The sequence below is a fragment of the Echinops telfairi genome, unplaced genomic scaffold (genome assembly GCF_000313985.2).
Source record: "Echinops telfairi isolate 266 unplaced genomic scaffold, ASM31398v2 ScPeMD7_7420;HRSCAF=8458, whole genome shotgun sequence".
Lineage (NCBI taxonomy): Eukaryota > Metazoa > Chordata > Mammalia > Afrosoricida > Tenrecidae > Echinops > Echinops telfairi.
Window position 1 is genome coordinate 34,729,943 of NW_022111320.1, and position 22,464 is coordinate 34,752,406.

The 22,464-nt window shown below is 44.9% G+C and overlaps 1 protein-coding gene across 3 annotated transcripts in view; it reads left to right on the forward strand.

The window, feature by feature from the left end:
* Positions 1–220: 220 nt before the first annotated feature.
* The window catches only part of THRB (thyroid hormone receptor beta), a 463,054-nt gene continuing 440,810 nt past the window's right edge, over positions 221–22,464 (forward strand). For all 3 annotated transcript variants that reach the window (XM_004704028.2, XM_045297409.1, XM_045297408.1), the window contains exon 1: positions 221–239. The gene's annotated coding sequence lies outside the window, so the exon portion shown is untranslated. The remainder of the gene's footprint in view (positions 240–22,464) is intronic.

The following is a 22,464-nucleotide window of genomic DNA, read 5'->3' on the forward strand; positions in this document are numbered from 1 at the left end:
GGGCGGGCGGGCGGCCGTGACGCGGCGGCGGGGACGAACTTTGCATGGATAATGTGAGTGTGCCGCCGGAGGAGACCTTCTGCGCCCCGGGCTCGGGGCAAGCGCCCGCCCGCAGGTTGCCTTCCCCGGGCAGGGGCGCGCGCTGCCCCCCGCCGGCTCGCGGGCACCGGTAACTGGGCGAGAGGACGGCGCGGAGGGCCAGGGGGCACGGAGGGGCGAGGAGCCCAAGTGCCCGGAAGGTGGGCGGGTGGGGAGCCCCGCGGGGGGCGTCGCAGGAACCCGAAGCGGGGTCGACAAGGAGGGCGGGCGTGGGTGGGCGAGTGGGTGGGTGTCACCTGCCCCATTACCTGTCTCCGCGGGGCTTCTGCGCCCTGGCTCGGGGAGAAGGTGCCCTCTCGCGCTTGGGCACCGCGCCGGCAGCGGGGGAGCCGGACGCCTGTGGGGGGCTCCCTGCCATCGCAGTGGCTCTGTCCCTCAAACCCGAAGCCCAGTTGTTGACAGGCTCCTTGTGAAATGGAGTTTGGCATCTTAGCTCAGAACCCAGTGGAAGTTTCCATGATGAGGAAGTTGTGTGACACGGGGGTTCGGAAAAGGCTGGCAGGCGGCGGGGGGCGGGGGCCGGGGGGGGGCGGTTTAAAGGAACGATGGACTCCCCCTCCCACCCCCACTCCCCTCCTCCTCTTCCTCCTACCCTGGCGCTCAGGGTTTGGAGAGAAGAATTACCCTGAACGTTGGCGTGCGCAGTTGCTAGTGCCTGGAGACGTCTCCCCACCTCCTCCGGGAATCGGTGACTATTTCGCTCCTCTCCTAAGTCGTGCAGGGAACCCTGGTGGCGCAGAGGTTCAGGGCTGGGCCGCGTGCTAACCTGAAGATCTGTGGTCCTTGAGACTCCAGAGCTAGGGTTTGGCGGGAGAGAGCGGGGTCCGCTGTTTGGGTAAAGATGTACAGCCTGTGGCAGCCCAAGGGGGCCCTTGTCCTCCATCCTCTAGGATCCAAACCTGCGCCCAGAACTGGATTGCGCTTCTGTCCTAGGCTTTCCCGGCTGCCGCGTCCTCCTGGGGTGGCTTTAAGTTTGTTCCGTTTCCAGGAGTTGGCCAGCTGTGCACCCCTCACCCCACCCTCCTCCCCAAAGGGCTTCCTATAGGAGATTCTTCCCTCCTAGTGGAGTGTGACCCCCGGAGCTACCACAGACATCTGGGAGGAGGATTTTACGATGGCCAATTCTTGAATGTTCTGATTTTGTTTGTGTGTTTGTTTGGAGAAGGGCGAGCAAATCGGGCGCGTTCATTCCTTTTTGTTTTAGTGAAAGGTTCACTGTATGATTTCCCCTACCTTTTAAAGGAAGGGTCTGGAAGCAAAGCACCCCGTAATGTAAGTCAAAGCGCTTACCTGGGTAGTCAAGACCGGGACGCTCAGTGCACTCCTCTGTACAGACACTGGCCATTTGTAAACGTGTTAAGCACTCTGCCTGATCGGTGACTATATTGTAAATAAAGGCTTCTTGTTAGCGTGTTGTTGGCTTTAAGCGCTAGTTAAATACAGTTTTAAAAACCTGTCTCCAAGTACAAAAAAAGAGAAGATTTCTTTAGCTATGCATTAATATCAGAGCCCAGCAATTATTATAGTGGTAAATGGTGTAGGTAATGTAGAATTGTTGAGACACAGCTTGGCATTATCTTCATATGTGACCTTATTTTAGATGAGTGTGCTGGTTTATATTCTAATAATATACAGTGACCCCTGCATTGCAAAGGAATTAAATTGTCTTTCAGTCAAAATTTGCCATGGTCCATTCCAAATATTCATTGTGAAGGATGTACTCCCATATTCATTCGGCTAACCTCTCTTGAAACAAGGCAGAGACTAGGAAATGCGAACAAAAAAAAGAAAAAGTGTTTCAATGACAGGTTTGTATTTTGAGCATTGGATGTTTTAGGTAAATGTCATGTCACCTGGCTAAGTGGTTTTATTGACTATAATAGAAATTCAAAAAAATATTTATTTGGCAAATAATATATGAATATTGCTAAACTATATATAATGGTGTTGGTGAGCAAGCAAGGATTTGTTATTTCTGAGCATTTAGATAATATCAAAATCGTATTTTTAATGAATTTCCAAGGTTGAAATGAGACAATCTGCCAGTAAATGCAACTTGTTTCGATTTTACCTTGAGTGAACATACACTACACCAAGTACAGCCACAGAAGTATTTATCTTTCCTTTAGAAGCAGATACTGTTGGCATGGCCATACAAAGGGATACTTCTATTGACATTGTAATACTGTTATTTAAAGTATTTTATGTGAGAGAGGAATAAATACTGTGCTCTTTCTTTTGCCTCCATTGTATCTTCTACAGAAAAGAGTTAAAACAGCTTCCTTTTACACCAGTATGTTGAATTCTAAATTCACCTTAGGAGCAAAGAAAGTTGGAGATTTATTTCCTTTCCTGGGGCTTTTGCAACCATTTGAAGCACGGAGTGTGTGGAGCCATAAACAAACTGCACGTTTCTTTCTTTTCTTTCTTCTTTGATAAGCTCACCTGTCGGATGGAATCAGAGTAAGGATGCTCATGGTCTCTTCAGAGCCTGCTTGTCAGTCTGGTGTCCGATGGCATGCCGCCCTCTTAGAAAGCCTTTCATTCCCGTCTCTTAACCATCAAACCTTGTTTTCCTTCCTCCTGTTCCTTTGTTGCTTTTATTTGCCCCCTCACTTGTTCGTGCAGCTTCGTCATGAGTTGGTTGACTGTCCCTCACCTCTAAGGGTCCATTCCATAAGGGCAGGCATTACACACACTCCCCAATCTCCACTGTCCGCAGCAGTGGGAGGGGGCTTCAGACTGTGTGGGGAAATGGAAGGAAAGGCCCTGGAGGTTTTCCACACACGTTCTGAAGCCCCTGCAGATGCCGTACACAGCATTGCCAGGTAAATATTTCAATATTGGTTGACTAAATGCAGAGTTATGCTCAGACCCTGTGTTTCTGAAAATCCCTGGCTAAGTCTTCTCAATGGATGCCAGTTGAGTGTACCCTGTTTGGAGCCTGTGTGTCTCTTGTATATGTGGTATCATCTTGTTAATTTTTTAGATGAAATCTGCTCTCCCTGCCTCCCTCCTCCACCCCTCCCAGTTCTGTGTAGGGCAGTGGTTCTCAACCTCCCTCATGCTGCGACCCTTGAATACAGTTCCTCATGTGGTGGTCATCCCTTCCAACCATAAAATTATTTTCGTTGCTACTTGATAACTGTAATGTTGCTACTATTATGAATCGGGTGTCCCCTGTGAAAGGGTCGTTGGACCAGTTGAGAACCGCTGGAGTAGTGAGAATGCAGTTATTCCTCTCAGTGCCTTCTGGGGCCTGTGCCTTTGAGTCGATGCTGACTGGTATCCTCAGCAGCAGTTTGTCTTACACTTTACCTTGATCCCCTGGAGACCTTAACCTTCCACTCCCTGGGTTTCCGCAGACTCTTTATGCGTTCCAGAGGTATTTTCAGTGCTAAGAGAGACATTCCAGGGCACAGACCTCACCGGGCGATAGCAGTGCCCTCTCAGCTGGTTCTGGCAGTGTCCGTTGCCCTGGCAGCACCAAGAGGACCAGGGGCAGTGTGGTGATTTAGCTGGGACTCTAAAAGTAGTAGCTGAGGAGGGCACAAAAAGGAGCCTGTCAGGGTCAAATGCAAGGTCAGAACAAACCGATGGTCGTAGCTCTGGGGATGACCTAGTAGCTGCCAAATATAATTTAGTCAACCTCTTTCGCCTTTTGCCCCTTCCAAGTTCCATAAATAGTTTCTTAACTAAATGATTGTGGGAAATACTATATTATCTGGATTTTCAAGGGTCCCAGGCGAGACACACCCAAAGGATTGCCCTCAAATTAGTTGTTCATGAAAACTCAATTGGGAGTAAAAGGAAATTGTGTTGGATGGTTGTAGCCATTTGCTTTTGTTTCCAGAGTATCGATTTTAAGAAAGGTCTGTTAGGCCCAGAGTGAAAACCCTGCATGATGACAAAGAGAATGGCAGAAAGGGGAGGAGAAAGCTCAAGATCTCAAGCTAAAATCCCAAATGTGGACTGCGATTGAGTATTGAATTTAGCACTGAGCTTCTCAGTAATTAACAGAAAAGAGTGGGCCCGAGGGTAGGAGGTGTGCATTACAGTTATAAGGATCAGATAACATCAAGACTATGTACTAGGGGGTAACTAACTTATCCGCAATATTTTTATTATAGTAAAATTTCCCTGAAATTACATTGGGAAATAGACCCTACAGCGTCTCAGATAAAATACCCAATCCCATAAGAACCAACACCTGGCTTTCAGTTGAACAAACAAGGAAGCCAGGTTCTTGATGATGGCCCTGTCATCCTCAGCTGGAAGTGCAGAAGGTCAGGCTGATGAGAAGTTGTTGGGCGCAAGTTTCTCCCTGAGGCCTTGCACTTCCATCGTCCAGCCTGGCGCTTCTGGCCATCTTCCCAATTTAGAAACAGCGCTCAGAAGGCTTAGAGGATTGAATCCTTACCATGCTCTTTAAGCTAACTTTCTCAGGTATCCAATGTCTCAGCCAAGCTTTCTACTGGAGCCATCTGAGAGGCGCGGCCGCAAAGACCTTGAAAACAACCCTGTGGCTGTCCTGGGCTCTGAACAGGCTTCCTGCGCCTTTGTGCTCTGCTCTATATAGTTGTTATCACCCTGCAGGTGATAATACAATGCATTTGCTTTCATGTGGCCCTCTCTTTATTCCCGCCTCCATCCCCCACCATTCACTGCCATGAAGTCCACAGGCTGACAGTGATCCTATAGAGGGTTTCCAAGGCTGTAAATCTTAAGCAGACAGCCTTCTTTGTCTTATGGAGCTTCTGGTGGGTTAGAACTGCTGACCTTGCAGTTAACCCAACATCACCACCAGGGTTCCACAGACACTCAGTCACGATAGAGGTCCCGTGAACTTACTCCTAAATACCCCAGCACCTAGCGCAGAACTTGAGAGACGGGCAGATGAAAATGCTTTGGGGAAGAATGCATAGTAGTGGTGTTCTCTTTCTCTGCTGATGTTGGTATTGAGCGTCATCTTCTGACTTGATTTTTACTACATTCAATGTTTGGATTTCATCATGTGTCCACATCACAGTTGAATGTGGTGCTAGGAAGGCTTCACTCTAGCTTCCAAGCCCTTGTACACCCGACGGAAGATGAACTCCTTCATTTCTTTAAAGCCAGGCGGGTCGTTTGTGTCCCTGATAGATGCCTGGGTGAAGCCCTGTGGACTCTGAGCACTTTTGCCTGCATTAAGAAGAGGAGATTCGGCAATGGGCTTCATTGTGCAGAAATGGACCAGGACTATTGGGGTTACTCACATGGCCCATTAGATGAACGTAACGTTACTTTATGTCAGAGGAAGTTTTGTTTCGTGGTTTCTGTGGCTCACGTGTAAGGTAAAAGCTAGTGGGATCTACCCAGAGTTTTCTGATATCCTAGTGTGGGGTTGCGGCCCTGGCTGGGACAGTGCTTTTCTTGTTGATGATGTTCAGGATGTTCATTCTCCACCCTAAGGTACCAACTTGTTAGTAAATTATAGCACTGAAGCAAGTAGAGGAAAAAGTATCCAAATCACCGTGAGTCATAAGTATGTATTTCCATATACTCTTCTCAGGAATCTGGCCAACTGACAGAGAGAATAGTGATCTCTGTTCATTGCTAATGTTGTTTGAGCCATCCTGTCCTAATTTTAAGGGGATCTGGAAACTTTGTGTATGAGCAGCTCTTCTTGTGCAATGCTATCATTATTGGGTGAAGACATGCGCTCCGCTATGAGTTTAGGTGTCTTTCTAAATAGCATGTTAAGTGAACCTAAAATTAAGACCCAGAAGCCCTGCATCTACTATAACCTTTCCAGCGTGACAGTCAAAAACTCAAACAAGATGCTACATTGGCGATGTTGCTGATGGATGTGGATGTGGTTGGTACTGTTCCTTAGCCGCCCTGGCACCAGTGCTGACTCACAGTCACTTTATGTACAGCATCATGAAACAGTGCTCAGGCCTGTGCTACTCTCACAAGTATTGTTCTGTTTGAGCCCGTTGTGGAGCCATGGTGGCAATCCATCTCACCCAGAGGCTCCTTTTGTCACAGACTTTCCCCTCTATCATACGCGAGGCTCGTTTCCAGGGACCAGACGTCCTCCTAGACAGGGTGACCATCTTTCTTGCATCAGGCATTTTACTCCTCCCCTCTGAGGATCGGCTTTGAATGACACGGGACGGCTGCAGTTAGGTCTCTTGTCAGAGGTCACTTTGAACGGTCTTCTGGGCATTGCTTATCACAAATGAGATTATACTTAAGGAGAAATGTTTAAAGATTAGGAAACCAAAAGGCACATTTGTTGTCTAACTTGTCAGTAGGAAGGGGCTTCTGGACCCCAGGTCTCTTTGATCTCCCTAACCTCGATGTCTTAATTCTGATGTTTATTTTCTCTAGTATTACTGTTCATACTGATTCACTTTACTCTTACGCATAGGTAGATGGTACTTAAAGGAACGTTTAAATGTTCAGGGAAATTTTCTAAACTTTTAATTCAGTAGTTTTACAAATTTATTGTAGCCGTATCACATATATGAATATATATTTCCCTCATATACATGAGTGTGTATATATGTATATACACACACATACATATATATTTACCCTCCGGAGTGTACTCTATAGGGCACATGTAACCATGAAATTGATCTGAATCCAGTTGCTCTGAACAAGACCTTCCAGGGAGTCATGCTTCTCTGCTGCGATCAAGAATTTAGGGATTTATTCAAAAAGTCGTAAGTCATAAGCTGATTGAAGCAGAAGCATGGACAAAGGAATAAAATTGACAAAACCTATGGCTGCTGTGTAGGAGCCTGGTGTCATAGTGGATACGCGTGTTAGGTTGCGATCCACAAGGTCAGCGGTTTGAAACCACCAGCTGCTCCTCGGGAGCAAAATGAGGCTTTCTGTTCCTGCAAACAGTTACAGTCTTAGAAGTCCCCCGGAGCAGCACCACCCTGCGTGACGAGGCTGCTAGGAGTCAGGATTCACTCGATGGCACTGACTGTTTTTGGTTTGGGTTTTTGAGGCTCAGAGGTGTTTGTGGTGAAAAGAGAGTGGTGGTTCAATGACTGAATGTATGATCGTGACATTTTGGGGACCTAGTGAACATTCTGACTGCTGTCAGAGACATTGTGCAGTGGTCCACAAGATAGGTCAAATAGACTCCCAACCCCCTATTATTTGTCTCTTTTAGAACTCTGTTTTCAGCAATGTTTGTATAGGCTATGTGCACAACATGCTTTGTTTGGTCATAATGATCTTGGCATTCATAGGGCTTGGTTTTTTGTTTGTTTGTTTTTAGCATTTCCCCCCAGCATCATAAATGTCCCACCCGCTTGCATGTGTGTATTTGCAAAATCCACCTCTGTGACCAGTGTGTGTCATGTTCTCACACGCATCAAAAGAGACACTGCTTATCTCTGACTTCGGCTGTGATTCCCGTACCAGCTTCCAAAGCCTGGTGAGAAATGCCACAGTAATGCTGCTCCCGAGCCACCAAGCCAGTCTAGTGTCCTTTCCAGTGCACCCGAGTCCCTTCTCTGTGCACCTGAATATGCTGGAGGGCTCTGGTCCTGTTCTACTTCTCACTGATTTCACTGTCTGCATACTTAGGCCATGGTTAAATATGTTTGGGAATCTTGAATTTTTAGCAACTTAATACAAGAGTTTTCAGAACCTAATTTTATGCGGTTATGCCGTCTGCTTCTCCAAGAAGGGAGATAGACATAAAATTTATTTGGCCATCGTATTTTTGATTTATTTTGTTGTTTTTGTGAAAGACTTCAGCTGACTGAAGTTCAATACTAGAGGTTGTGAGAAACTGCGGATTAAAATATTAGTTATACCAAAAAAGATAAATAAGCCTCATTTGCTTTAACCTCTTACTGTGTTTTTAAGTATGGGAAAATGCAAAAGAACACCTTTGACCTACAGGGGAGCATTTTTGGTTGTTTTCTTACCAAGAATCTAACAATTTTTTAATAGTACTGGTAATGCTGCTATTTTGAAGTGTTTTGAGATGATATAACAATCATGCCAAACTTGTGATACTTTAAAATTACTGTGATCACAAAATAAATTTTCTCTTGGCTTTATTTCTGATGGTTAGCTGTTTTAAGTTGCATAAACGAAAGAATGGGCTATTTCTGTCATGTGTGTTTTTGTTTACCTTTTGGACTTCACCTCCCCTTCGCCTACACTGCGGTCCCCTTGAGATTATTGTATTGAGATTAATTACTTACCTTAAGTGTTGATTTTTGATGGGTATTTTATTCCTTTAATGATCAAAAGAAAGATGATGAGGAAAAAAAGGAAAAAATAAGTATTAGTATGGAAATACCACCTAATTAAAAAAATTTTAATTGACTAATCTCTTGATTTTTCTGAGCTTTAATTTCCTTAACTATGAAAGAATAAGAGTAGGTAAACTACATGATCTCAAATAATCCTTCTTTCTGGGGTTGGTAAATATTGTTTTGTAACAATCTCTATAGTAAATATTTTCAGTTTTACAGATCAGAGAGTCTGTTGAAATTAGGCAACTGTGAGACTTACAGTGCACAACTAGCCATAGACAATACATCAAGAAATAGTCATGGCCGTGTTCCAATAAACCTGTAGCTACAATAGATAGTGGGCCCAATAAGAATATAATGTGAGTTGTATTTGTAACTTAAAATTTTCGAGTAGCTGTAGGAAAAATAAGGCAAAACCAACCAGTGATCGTAGTTTCAATGATATTTTATTTTACTTAATGTATAAAAATATTGCTTAACATGCAGTCACTATGCAAAAATAGATCGTTTTGACCCGAGTCTTCAATATCTCGTGGACATTTTGTATTCACAAAACCTCTCCTCTGTTTTAACTAGCCACAGTTCAGGTGCTCAGTGCCCATTTATGGCAAGCAGTATGGAATTGGACCATCCAACTCTAACCTTGACCGTCTCTGTGGGTCTTTCAAATGCCATGCAAAACCAAATTGCGTGAATTATTTCAGGGGTCAAGACTTTTTTTCCTTTCTTTCTCTTGCCACATGTCTCAGGAAAATAATATTTGTATTTACAGACAAAATTAAAATGCACAAAGACTCAATTAAAAGAACAGTTTATTTCCCACTCGTGTGAAGTTGGAATGGCTGCTTCTGGTGGGTGGCTTTGCTCTGGTGACTCCAGGGTCCACCTTCCTTGGTCTTCGGCACCTCCTTCTTCAGCACATGACTTCCAAGGTCATGTGCTCATTACCTGAGATCACTGAAAGGTTAATGAGACAGCAGACAGTTTCATTACCCATAACCACCTTCACTTGAAAATGACACAAAATTATTTCTGCTCAAATTCCACTCGTGGAAAGGAACTGCACGCCCCTCCCTACCTGGAGCAGAGTGAGAAATATAATCCCTGACGAGACAGCTGCTGCCCAGTGACGTCTCTGTATTGTGCAAAGGGGAGCGAGAACTTTTTGGTCGCTAATAGCTGTCTTTGCCACGCTGTGCTCCTGAGCTTTTTATTATTACATGGATCCTTTCACCACATCTTGGTACTTGCTGAAGACATTGGCTGTGATGGAAACATCTTTATAGCAATGAGCTAACTATGCTCCACACCTCCCTATGTGACCTGATTGTATTTCCTCACTTTCTTCTCCCTCCTAGGGGTCATCTTTAATCTTGCTCGACCTGGTTCTTCTTAATTTGACCATGATCTTATCTCCCTGCTGAAGCTTCATGAGTCATAAAATGCACACTGTATGGGAGCTTGCTGATTACTAATGCCACCTTCTTTTTAAGGGAACTAAAACTTAACATGGAGGTATCTGGGTACAAAAACCAGAGCTGAACCTTGGTATGTTGACAAAGCTATGGAATATGTTTTCCTGGAATGATTTTATAGAACACAGGACTAGCTATACTTGCTTATGACAAAGGGGTGCTCTCTTGTTTAGTCAAAAAAATACATTTGCCTGTTGTCTTCCCGAATTGGGCATGTGTTTTCTCTACTGCTCTCTGGTGTGAAGGAAAGATGAGGGAGTGAATAAGGAGTGAGGTAAAGGGAGTGAACAAAAGAGCCCCTTCCTTATAACAATGCATACTTTAACTTTCTGAAAATCTTATTATTTTATTACAAGCAAAACATCTTATTCTAGGAAGTAAAGCAGACACAAAGGGCCCGTATAGTTTGGACTATTAAGAAATGAGGATACCAGTGATTAAAAACCTAAGGATACATAAAGGGAGCCCAGGTGGCATAGTGGTTACAGGTTGGGCTTTGACCTACAAGGTCACCAGTTCAAAACCACCAGCAGCTCTCCAGGAGAAAGAAGAGGCTTTCTACTCCTGTAAAAAATGTACAGTCTCGGAGACTCACAGGGGCAGTTCTACCTTGTCCTCTGGGGTTCCTATGAGTGGCGTGACTGTGATGGAAGTGAGTTGTGTTTGGGGTTTAAAGACATGTGAAAGGAAATAACCCTGTACCTTTCTATCAGCCTGGATAAAGCTGCCTTCTACTTTGCAAGTTTTTTTTTAATTGTAAAATAGTTGCAATACTTTGGCAGTAAGAAATTTAAATGGTGAGATGTTAATCTTGAAAGGTACCCTCTCAGATACATCACCTCACTGAGAAGCACACCAGCCTGTGTGATCATGAGGTATTGATGGGATCAGGTATCAGGCATCAAAGACCCAGAATAAAACCATACGAAATGTGAATGAGGTGGGGGGGGGGGCATGGAGTGGAGACCCAGTGCCCGTCTGTACACTCACAGAGGGGTCACAGGGAAGAGATGAGCCAATCAGGGTGCAGGATAGCACCGATGAAACACATAACTTTCCTCTAGCTCTTTGGTGCTTTCTTCACCCCACTATCATGACCTCAATTCTGCCTTACAAATCAGATTAGACCGGAGCATGCACACTGGTACAGATAAGAGCCTGCAACACGGGGAATCCGGGATAGGTAAACCCCTCGGAGCCAACAAGGAGAGTAGAGATACCATGAGGATTAGGGGAGGATGGGGGGAGAAAAGGGGAATGGATCACCAGGGATCAACCTAGAGCCCCCTCCCAGGGGGACGAATAATGGAAAAGTGGGTGAGGGGTAACGGAGGACAATGTAAGATAAAAATATAACTTATCAAGGGTTCTTGAGGGAGGGGGGGTGATGGAAGAAATGGGGAGCTGATATCAGGGGCTCAAGTGGGAAGAGAGTACTTTGAAAATGATGATGGTGGCATATGTGCAAATATACTTGACCCATTAGAGGAATGTATGGATTGTGATAAGAGATGTAAGAGCCCCCACTAAAAGTGTTAAAAAATAAAAAGAAAAGAGAAAGAAAAATTCATCTGTTCCCATGTTCCTTCTGCTGGCAGCCCCATGCACTATTAGAAATTAGAGCAGCCCCGTCCTGTTTCCTTGGCTGTCATCTTTATGGAAGCAGATTCCCAAGCTTTCTTCGCTGGCACCATTGCCTGTGTTTGAACTATCAGCCTCTACACTGAGTCCAGTTGATATGCCAAGTTGTTTTTCTTAGATGCCACTGACTCAACTCTGGCTGGCAGCAGCTCTCGAGGACAGAGAAGAACTGCCTCACAGGGTCATCATGAGAACAGATGGCAGGTCATTTCTCCCGCAGATAAATGCCAGCCTGTGAGTTAGCCAGGCACTGCTTAGGTACTGCACCTCCAGTGCTCCTTGGCATTCCATACTAGGGAAGAAATAATGCTCCCAGTCTCCATTTTTTATTTACGGACGTGCTCTCTGGGGCCTGAGATGCTCAGGGTGTTCCCCTCTGTATGGAATCCAGTGATATCCCATCTTGCTCTTAAAGAGGCAGGGAAGAGAGAGCCCCATTCCTTGTGGGCCAAATGTAATTTTAGAGAGAATGGAAGCGCTGTGTCCTGTGTCCTGGAGCCGGGGCATTGGACAGGGAGCTCATTGAGGGCAGGCCTTGTAAGGCAGACAGGAGTAGATGCTTGGCTATGCCACTTCCTAGCCATGGGAATCCCTGGCTAATTACTCAACCTTTTTGAACTTTCATCACCCTGTCTGTGCTGTCTGTGTAATGGAGATAATGCTGCCCTTACTTCAGTGCATTGTGTAGGAGTGTTCTGAGATAATGATTATAAACTGCCTAGCCAGTACGTGGTGCCTGGGAGTGCACAGTCCATGGAAAACAATTTAATTATCATTCGATTGTTGTAAACGTTGTAAAATGGATTGTATTAAGTAAACATGCACCCTGGAGGAATAAGGAGGAATTATCCCACAAGCGGGACATCAGAGAGGCAGAGAGAGAGAGAGAGACCCAATGTCAGCCTCCAGATTTGCTTCATCATTTTGTTATTTGTAATTCTGTATTGAATTTTAAGTTTTTATTGTGTGTTTTTTGGGATAGTAATCCCTTTTCACAGAGGGACTAGCAGTTGTCAGCTTCAGAGAATTGTTCCGTGGTCAGTTGTTAAAGTTAGTGCACCCTTGAGGTCCATGGACGGGAGAACAGTACATGTAGTGACCTCCTGGGGTTCTTGCGCCCCTTGTGGATAAAGACGGCTTTCACGCTTGTGTGATTCTGGTTTATAAGCTGACTGACTCACTGACTGCCTTTTTTCATATACATTATTTCCCTCCCTGTACTTCATGATCTTTTACTGGCCACACTCAGACTTCTAGCACTAAAAGACTAATAGATATTTTCCCTGGATTCGGTCTCAACCCGTTGTTGTTGTTGTTGGGTGCCATCAAGTTGACTCTGACTCATCGTGTCCCCAGGTATGATGAACTCCTGCACCATGCTCATCATTGTTGCCCCGTTTGAGTTCATTTTTGCAGCCATTGTGTCAATCCATCTCATCTAGGCCCTTCCGCTTTTATGGTTGCATCTGGACTTCCCAGTATTCGTCATTTCTGTTTCCATCTCTACCTGCTGGTGATTAGGTTGCCCTTGGATCCGTGCTGAGCCGTAGTGACCCCTCTGCACCGTCCTGCGCGATCCTTGCACTCATCCCTATGCCTGAGCCCATTGACGCGGTCACTGTGCCAATCCGTCTTGTGGAGGGCAGCCTTCTCCTTTGTCACTGCCCCTCCTCCCCTTGGCCAAGCATGATGTCCTTCTCCATGGGCTGACCTCTCCTGACGATGTGTCCAAAGTATGTAAGACGAAGTCTTGCCATCCTTGCCTCTCAGAAGCACGCTAGCCATATTTCTTCCACGATAGATTTGGTTGTCCCTTTAGCTGCTTATGGTACTTTGAGTATTCTTTTCCAAATGCGATCCAGATACATCAGGTCTCCTCCAGTCTTCCTTATTCAGTGTCCAACTTTCACATGCAGATGAGGTGATGGAAATAGTGCGGCTTGGGTCAGGTGCAACGTCGTCTGCACAGTAACCCCGTGCTTTTCAGTGCTCTACAAAGATCTTGTGCAGCAGGTGGACCTAAGGTAAACATGCCTTTTAATCCCTTAACTGCTGCGTCCATGAGCATGGGTTGTGGATCCAAGCAAGATGAAACCCTTGACCGCGTCAACCTTTTCTCCATTGATCATGTTGCCTATTTGGTCCAATTGTAAGGATTCTGGTCGTCTTTACACTGAGTTGTGATCCATACTGGAAACTGCAATCCTAGATCTTCATCTGCGCGTGTCTCCGGTCCTCCTTATTTTTGGCAAGCGAGGGGTGCCGTCTTCATGGCGAGTATGGTGAACAGGCCTGCCTCCAAGATCGGTGCCACATTCTTCTTCGTATCAGCCAGCTTCTCCGATGGATGATTTGCACAGCATACAGTTTGAACACGGGATACTGTACGGTTTATCTCATCATTAACTTAGCGTCCCGATATTCTTCGTTCAGAGTTCCTGCCCTGATGAATTAGAGTTGCAATGAAAACTCACCCTGGTTCTGGCCTGCTAAAACATTTTGTCCTCACGGTTTCTTTCACCTCCTGATGGATCTTACGTCCTTTTGTCCGCCTGACTCACTTGCTGTGATGGTCAGCCATTCAGTTAGTTTTAACTCATACTGACCCCCCAGGACAAAGGAGAACTGCCTCAGGGCGCTTGCTAGGCTATAATCTTTAGGAGAGTAGATAGGCAGGCCTTTTCTCCGGAGGGAGGGACCACTGGTGAGTTTGAACTGCTCACCTGTTAGCAGCTTTACTCGCTGGATCACCTGGGCTCGCTCTCTATATTCTGATCCTGCTCCGTGTCCCTAGCTCATCTTTGTCAATGACGTGAGCATTTTTGGTGCTAGATTTTAAGTTCCAAGAGGGCAGGGACTGTGTCACACAACTTCAGTGTTGTCTAGAAGGCAGCCTCAGCAAGCAGGTGCTGAGTAATGCTGTGCGAATGTTTTGATCAACCACACGTCGGCTGTTTTTGTATAATTAGGACGAATCTAATTTTAAAATGAACAACCGTGTGTCCTCAGATGAACCAGAATATACACTTACAGGGCCCTGCTGCCCTGCATTATAAATAAGGGCCTAGGTTGCCTTGCAGAAAAGCGCTGCTGTTCTCCTTCCTCTTTAAATAAATAAATAAATACAAACAAACAGCCGTCCACACATAAGAACCGAGATAGAAGATCTCCCCGTCTCTTCGGCAGCATTGGCAAGCACTCAAGGCCTCTGAGCTGGAGGTTCTCGCCAAAGATGAAACCCAGAAAGAAAAGGGGGTGGGGGGGAATCCCGAATCCCAGCAGCGTGGCCTCTGATGGTTTGCAAAGAGCATGCCTTAAGGAAGGCTAAAGGCTGCCAGTCTTGGGAGCCTGGGTCCCCACACAGATGACAGTGAGGGCTTCCTTGAATGATTCCACAGTTTTGTTTTGGTTTTTGCTCCTGTAAGGAGCCCCTTAGATAGCTCCCGTGGCGGCTTTCACAACGGCTAGCTTTTTTTGTAGATTTTTTCCCCTGAAGACTCATCCTGTCTCAGAATCTCCATGACTTGGAAGCTGAGTGACTTAACACTGCCCCGAGGGAGCTTTGCAACTCGTTTCTCTCTTTCTCTCGTTTTTTGTCTAACCATGTTTTGAAATAACTGTTTCTTTTTTGCTGTTTGTAGTTTTCAATCCCCACTGGTAATTCATTAAACTTTAATTTGAACCATGTCGGCCGTTGCTTTTCATCTTCACCTGTTGCCAGAACTATACCAAGACCCACTTCTAGGAGTCAAATGTTGTTACTTACTAGAGTTCTTGTCTAAATGTGCTTTTCTGAAAACCCCCTAGCCTCCAAGTTGACTCCAGCTCATGGCGACCCTAGGACAGGGTAAAATGGTCCCAGAGCTGAATGTCAGTTCAGACTCCCCTCCACAGCTTTCTCCTGTGGACTGGAAGCACATTTGAACAGCTGACCTTGAGTTTCACAGCTGGGTGCTTTAACCACTATGCCATCAGGGCTAGATGAAGTTTGGCTTCAGGGTCCTTTAAAACTAATAAGGATTATGTTTGCATTGCTTGAGCTGTTTAATCCCTGTCGTCCACGAGATGTGTTCTTGCCCTTTTCTTCATGAGGGAGAGAAGTCTCAAGTTGTGTTTCTGATCATCAAACACAGTGGTTCTCAACCTGCCTCATGCTGCGACCCTTTCATACAGTTCCTCATGTTGTGGTGACCCCCAACCACAACATTATATTCATTGCTACTTCATAACTGTGATTTTGCTACTATTATGAATCAGCTGACCCCTGTGAAAGGGTCGTTTGACCCCCAAAGGAGTTGCGAACCACTGCTCTAACAGAAGTGGGTCTAGACCTTGCTTCTCAGAGATAGCCCTGATGATTCCATTCTCTGGATCTTGGGAAAATTGGCCTGGATCCAGTAACCCCAGGGTGCTACCAGCCATGCACCCAGACCATTGTTACTTCTTAGGAACTTGAGGATCAAGTTCCGAAATACTTGTTGTCATAGCTTGTGTTGCCCAGAAATCGACACTGAGATAAACACTCAAGAGCATGTTATTCTTTTGGGAGGTACAGAAAACATCTTATGTTTTTGGTGCAGTAAGCCAGTGAAAGGATGGCTCTTAAGAAAGTCAGCTACCCTTGGGGGCTATGTCAGAAGTGGGCTTTGAACCCATTCAGAGACCAGCTACCGGAGCAGGGAAGCTAGGCTTGAGCCTGATGGCTGAATTACATGTACTTTGACATGTGATCAGAAAAGACCAGTCCCTATAGAGAAGGACATTGTGCTTGATAAAGTGAAGGAGCAGCGGAAAATAGGAAGGCCCTGGATGAGATAGACAGACAGTGGCTGTCACGATGGGCTCAAACAAGAACAAATGTGAGGTTGGCGCAGCCAGGGAGGGGCCTCGTTCGGTTGCACATAGGGTGGCCGTGAGTTGGAACCAACTCGATGGCCCCTCACAATTCCATCCCCACCCCTGTGGGAAACTGGAGTTCCGTCACATTGGGGGACACTGGGAGGTAGCGTGGAACACCTGTGTTATAGTCATTCCATCAAGAGGCGGAAGAGCTGGCTTGTTATTAACTAAAACCAGCTGGGTCTTTGTTGAACGTCTGGAGGTGGTTGATTCCCTGGCATTTCTTGGGTGCTCCTTGGGCAACCAAGAGCAAGCCTCTGAGCAAAGGAATCCCGATGTTGGTAGTTAGAAGACAAGCTCGTGGGCATCGAAGGGAGGCCCACAGGGATATGGGCAGGACACTGGCAACATTTGCTACACTTGAGCCTTTCTTGTCATTGGCATATTGCCTCCAGTGTAATCTACACCCACCCCCAAATTTTCCACCAGAAACGTCTGGCCACATTTGGACTTTTACTTGGTTCTCACAAGCTAGCAAGGCCCAGTGCTGCCAGTCATGCTGACCCCATGAGTGTCAGAGAGGATCTGCGCCCCATGGGACTTTCATTGGCTGATTTTTCCAAAGTAGAGCACAGACCTTTCTTCCAAGGCAGTGCTGGCTGAATCTGAACCACCATATAGCCATTTGTGCCATCCGGAGATGTCATTCAAGCATGTAGTAAATGTAATAGCTCCTTTACTAAAAGTATAAATGGATAACCATAAAAGCAAAAAAAATGTGTAACACATCCTTTTTATTTTTGTGATTATCCATTTATTGTTTTATCTTACACTCATCCAGCACCAAATACGTGCCAGGTGCACATTTAGCATAAGGGACACAGTGATGCACAACATGTTCTCTGTCTCTACACATGTGTACACAGCATGAATATGCAAAAGACAGGCTCATACAAACTGTATACCTCAATTTATGGAATTATGGAATACAATACAGAAACCCAATATTGTACCAGTATTTCCTAGTCTGGGAATTCTAAGTCTAGATTTCAAAGCACCACATCTATTCCCGAGGTGATGTCTAAGTTCAGGTGGGATATATGCAAGGTCTTAATTTGGCGCTTGTGGACTTGTTTGAATTTTCTTCAGCTTCAGCCGTAATTTGCATATGAACAGTTGTTCCCCAGTCAGGCCCTGGCATCACACCAACATGATGATTTTCCATAATCTCTTTTCATAGATGTCATTCAGTTGATTTCTGTGCATCCCACCCAGGGAGATCCAGGTGCAGGGTCACCATGTATGGTTTTTAAAAATATATATTTTCTATAAATTGGTTCTATGTGATATCTATCCTTATTTATATCAAAAAGGCATGTTTCCAAGTACTGAAGCTTCTTCTTTGTTATAGCTTTCTTATTTCAATCATCCATGCATCCTGATTGCATATTTGATCAATTTTAGACCGAAAAGGCTGGTAAAAAGCCCTCTGTTTCTTCATCTTTGGCAACAGTGGTTGGTGTGCAAATTTGAATCAGAAGTATATTAACTAGTATTTTTCTTGTAGGTGTATGAATATTACTCTATTACCGACAGTGTTGCATTTCAGAATAATCTGTGACATGTTCTTGTTGATGATGAATGTGACACGATCCTTAACTTGCCATGCCAGAAAGAGAAGAGACTATATGCCTGCCCTATTCAAACTGGCCACTATCAGTTCATTTCAATTCACTAATGCCAAAGACATTGATCTTTAAGTATCCCATTTCATTTTTTGACAACTTCCAGTTTTCCTAGATTCATTTAGCTCATGTTCTGTTAATAGTGGGTGGTTGCCGCAGTCTCTGTTCCTTTGGAGTAATGCCGCAGCAGCACACGAAGGCCTGGAAAGTGTATTCCATTTATGTCATGGAGGGCAACTCCTTACATTTGAGGAAGAAGCCCTTTCCCAGTTGTAATTGAACCTTCTAGCCAACCCAAGGGTTTTATCTTCTAGTACTGTATCAGACAGGGTTTCTTTACTACTCGTTAGGTTTTCACTAGTCAGTTGTTTTTATTTTTAGAATAAGATTAAGTGGCTGCCCTTTTTAGGTTTACCTTAATCAGGAAGCACCCCCAAAATTGTTTACCATAAGCGACCGTGTTTATATTTGAAATATAGGTAGCATAGCTTCTAGGATAACAGCAACACACACGTCGCCTCTGTACAATACAGTGAGAGATTCATCTGACGAAAACCAGACGAGGCGTTCTGTGACACCAAGCACCTTGTATGTGAATAAAACAGATGGTCATTAGAAAGACAGAAAAGAAAGAGAAGACCAAAATGGATGTCGGAAGAGACTCTGTGAACGTAGAGAAGCCAAATTAAGTGGGGGAAATGACAAGGCAAAAAAAGGTGAACAGAAGGCTTCCCGTGGCAGCTTGAGATGACACAGTGGACTATTATAATGAGATATGCAAAGTTCTCTAGTTAGAAAACCAGAAGGGAAGACCATTCTTGACATTTTTCAAACTGAAGAAAAATTCAAGCTTTGCATTATAATATTGAAGGATTCAATGGCAAAAATTTTAACATCACAGGAAGTATCAAAAGAAGATGGAAGGAATCCGGAGTCAGTGTACAAAAGTTAACCAGTTGATATCCAACCATTTCATGAAGTACATATGATCAAGAATCAGTGGCATGAAAGGAAGGAGTCTAAGGTACCCTGAAGGAAGTAACCAAAACACAAGTTTTGAGTAACTGATTAAATATCAATTAAGATGTTTCAACAAATGGATGAAATGTTAGAAGTACCTACTGTCCATGCCAAGAAACTTGGATGACAGCTTCTGGTCCAACTTAATGTAGGAAATCCATATTTGTGCCGCTCCAAAGAAAAGAAGTTTCCAAACAAATGTCACCAATGGCACGGGAGAATTATAGAATAATATTACTAAGATCACTCACGAGCAGAATTTTGTCGAAGATAGTTTTTAAATGGCCGCAGCAGAAAATGTCTGTACAACTGCCAGAAATTCAAGGTGGATTCAGAAAAGGATATGGAACAAGGGATATCACTGCTAGTCCAGAGAATACCAAAAAGATGTTTACTTGTGCTTCATTGACTATGCAAAGGCATTCATCTGTGGGGAGCATGACAAATTGTGGATAACTTTGTGATGAGTAGAAATTCCGGACCATTTCATTGTGATCCTGCAGAACCTGTGGCTGGACAAGAGGCAGTCACCCAAACAGAACAAGAGCACATTGCGAAGTATAAAATCAGGAAAGGTCTGTGTCAGGGTTGCCTTTCCACCATATTTGTTCCCTTGGTGCGCTGAGGAAATAACCCAAGAGTCTGCACCATATGAAGAAGAATATTGGCATCAGGATTGGATGAAGGCTCATTAACAAGCTGATGTCTGCAGGTGATACAACCTGGGAGGGAAAAAGACTTGAAGCACTTGCTGACGAAGATTGAGCTCCACAAGTATGGATTACGATTTAAAGAAAACTGAAATCCTCACAACTGGACTAGTAGACAATATCATGGGGAACAGAGAAAAGATTGAAGTTGTCAAGGATTTCATTTTACTTGGATCCACAATCAACATTCATGGAAGCAGCCGTCTGGATATCAGTCAAGATTGCATTGCAAAATCTGCAGCAAAAGGCGTCTTCTAAAGTGTCACAGATTCAAGATGTCACTTTGAAGACCAAGGTGTGCATAACCCAAGCCATGGTATTTTCAGTCACATCTTATGCATGCAAAAGTGAGACAATGGTTAAAGAAGAAGAAGGAGTAGCGTCTGTGAATTGATGTGTTGAAAATAGTATTCAGTATACCATGGCCTTCCAGGAGAACAACTAATCTGTCTTGGAAGGAGTACAACAAGAAAGCGCCTTAAAAACTAGACGGACACATCTTCATTCTCATGTTATCAGGAAGGACTAGTCCCCGGAGAATGATATTGAGGTATTTAGTTTATTTGCCAACCTGGCCTATAAACACGTGTGGGGTTAATTGAAGGGCAGAGAGTTAAATGGCTCAGTGAGCCTCACCTTTCTATTTCTCAGGTCTCTTGCTTTCCGATGGTCGGAGCAGGGTGCAGCTGCCTTAGCCAGTTCCCTGCTTCAGCTGGCACGGCTTACTTCCTGTAAGACATCCCTGAGGAGAAGCCACATGGACCTACCCCGATGCAGCCCTGGGTGTGGAAGCCGCTGTATGGAGACCCCTGCCAGCGCTGAGATGCTTACACAGTTGCTGACTCGGCTTTCCTCCTGCAGTCAGCATCACTGCATGTGTTTTGTGAGATGGAGGAGAACTTTGTGGATTGGTGTTGGACATATGGTTTAATGGGTTAATGTTGGACTTGTGGGCTTGGGCAGCACTGAGTTGGGATGTTTTCTTGGTGTGCACTTACCCTTTATATAAAACTCTCTCTTATACATGAGTTGCTGTGGATTTGTTTCTCTAAAGTAACCAGACTAACACAATATTATGCTATGGCCAAATAGAAGGACAGTGAAAATAGAAGACCATCTAAGACAGCGGTTCTCAACCTTCATAAGGCCATGACCTTTCATACATTTCCACGTGTTGTAGTGACCATCCAGCCATAAAAAAATTTTCATTGCTATTTCATCACTGTCATTTTGTTACTGCTATGGATCAGGCGACCCTTGTGAAAGGGTCATTCAACCCCCAAAGGGGTCGCGACCCACAAGTTGAGAACCACTGATCTACGTGATGGATTCAGACAGGGGCTGCAACAAGACTTGTAGCGAGGTAGGCACAGGAAGGAGCGGCGTTTTGTTCTGTTGTGCACGGGCTCACCGTGAGCTTGAACAGCAGCAGACGAGTTGAGAATTATGAAACCGTGGTTCGCACTACAGAGTCTACTTGTATCACACTCAGGGATATTTTACAAGTGCAGTCCGCCTTGACAAGCAAGTGTCACCGTTTAACAAGTTGCTTAAATGAAATGTTCACAAATATTTCACCCAGTTGTTTGTTGGCATCCATCTGCTGGTTTTATATAACCCGTCTCTGCTTTGCCTATTCTAGCAGTTGCTCCTGTTTAGGAGATCCACGCCAGGGCTGCCTCCCTGAGATCTGAAACAGAATTGCATGGCCTGTACTTTTTGCACTGGAAGTAGATCAGGAGAAAGGAACGAGGCTAAAGATCACTGTGGAGAAGACTACGCCACTTCGAGAGCCACTGGAGGGTGATTGCTCCTCTTGTCACAGTGGTGTGCTCTGGGTGTGCAGTGGGAGTGCTTAGAGATTCAGAACCCCTGTGTAGATGGGTTAGGCTTTATGTTTGAGCAGCATGGGGAGTTAGTGTGACTCTTGCCCCTCCCAGGCTTCTCAGACTGAATTCTACATTCTCACTTCTCTAAGGCACTCCCTGGACCAGTCGCATCCACATCCACTCCCCTGTGAAATGCAGGCTCCCAGGTCTCTCCACAGACCTACTAGGATCTAATCTGCATGGTAACAAGTTCCCCCCAAGTGATTTGGAGGCAGATGGAATTCTGAGAAACACTTTTATTCTACTTTAGCACTTGTTCTTATTAAGCAAAAATATGCCAGATCAAAAAGTATACAAGAGTTAATATGATAACCCTCCTATTACACTTAGCTTACTTTTTTCAAACTTGGTTATCGATCCATTAGTGGTTGTGAAATCAAGGTCACAACCTTGATTGTAGTCTGGGTACTTTAGAGAAACAAATCCACAGAAATCCATGTATAAGAGAGAGTTTTATATAAAGGTTAAGTGCACATCAAGAAAACATCTCAACCCAGTGCTGCCCAAGCCCACAAGTCCAACATTAACCCATATGTCCAACGCCAATCCACAAAGTCCTCCTCCTTCTCACAAAACACACACAATGATGCCGACTGCAGGAGGAAAGCTGAATCAATGAACCTGTAAGCTTCTCAGCGCTGGCAGGGGTCTCCACACAGCTGCTTCAGCTCCCAGGGCTGCATTGGGGTAGGTCCATGTGGCTTCTCCTTGGGGATGTCTTGCAGGAAGTGAGCCTTCCCAGCTAAAGCAGGGAACTGGCTAAGGCAGCTGCACCCTGCTCCGACCATCACAAAGCAAGAGACCTGAGAACTAGAAAGACGAGGCTCACT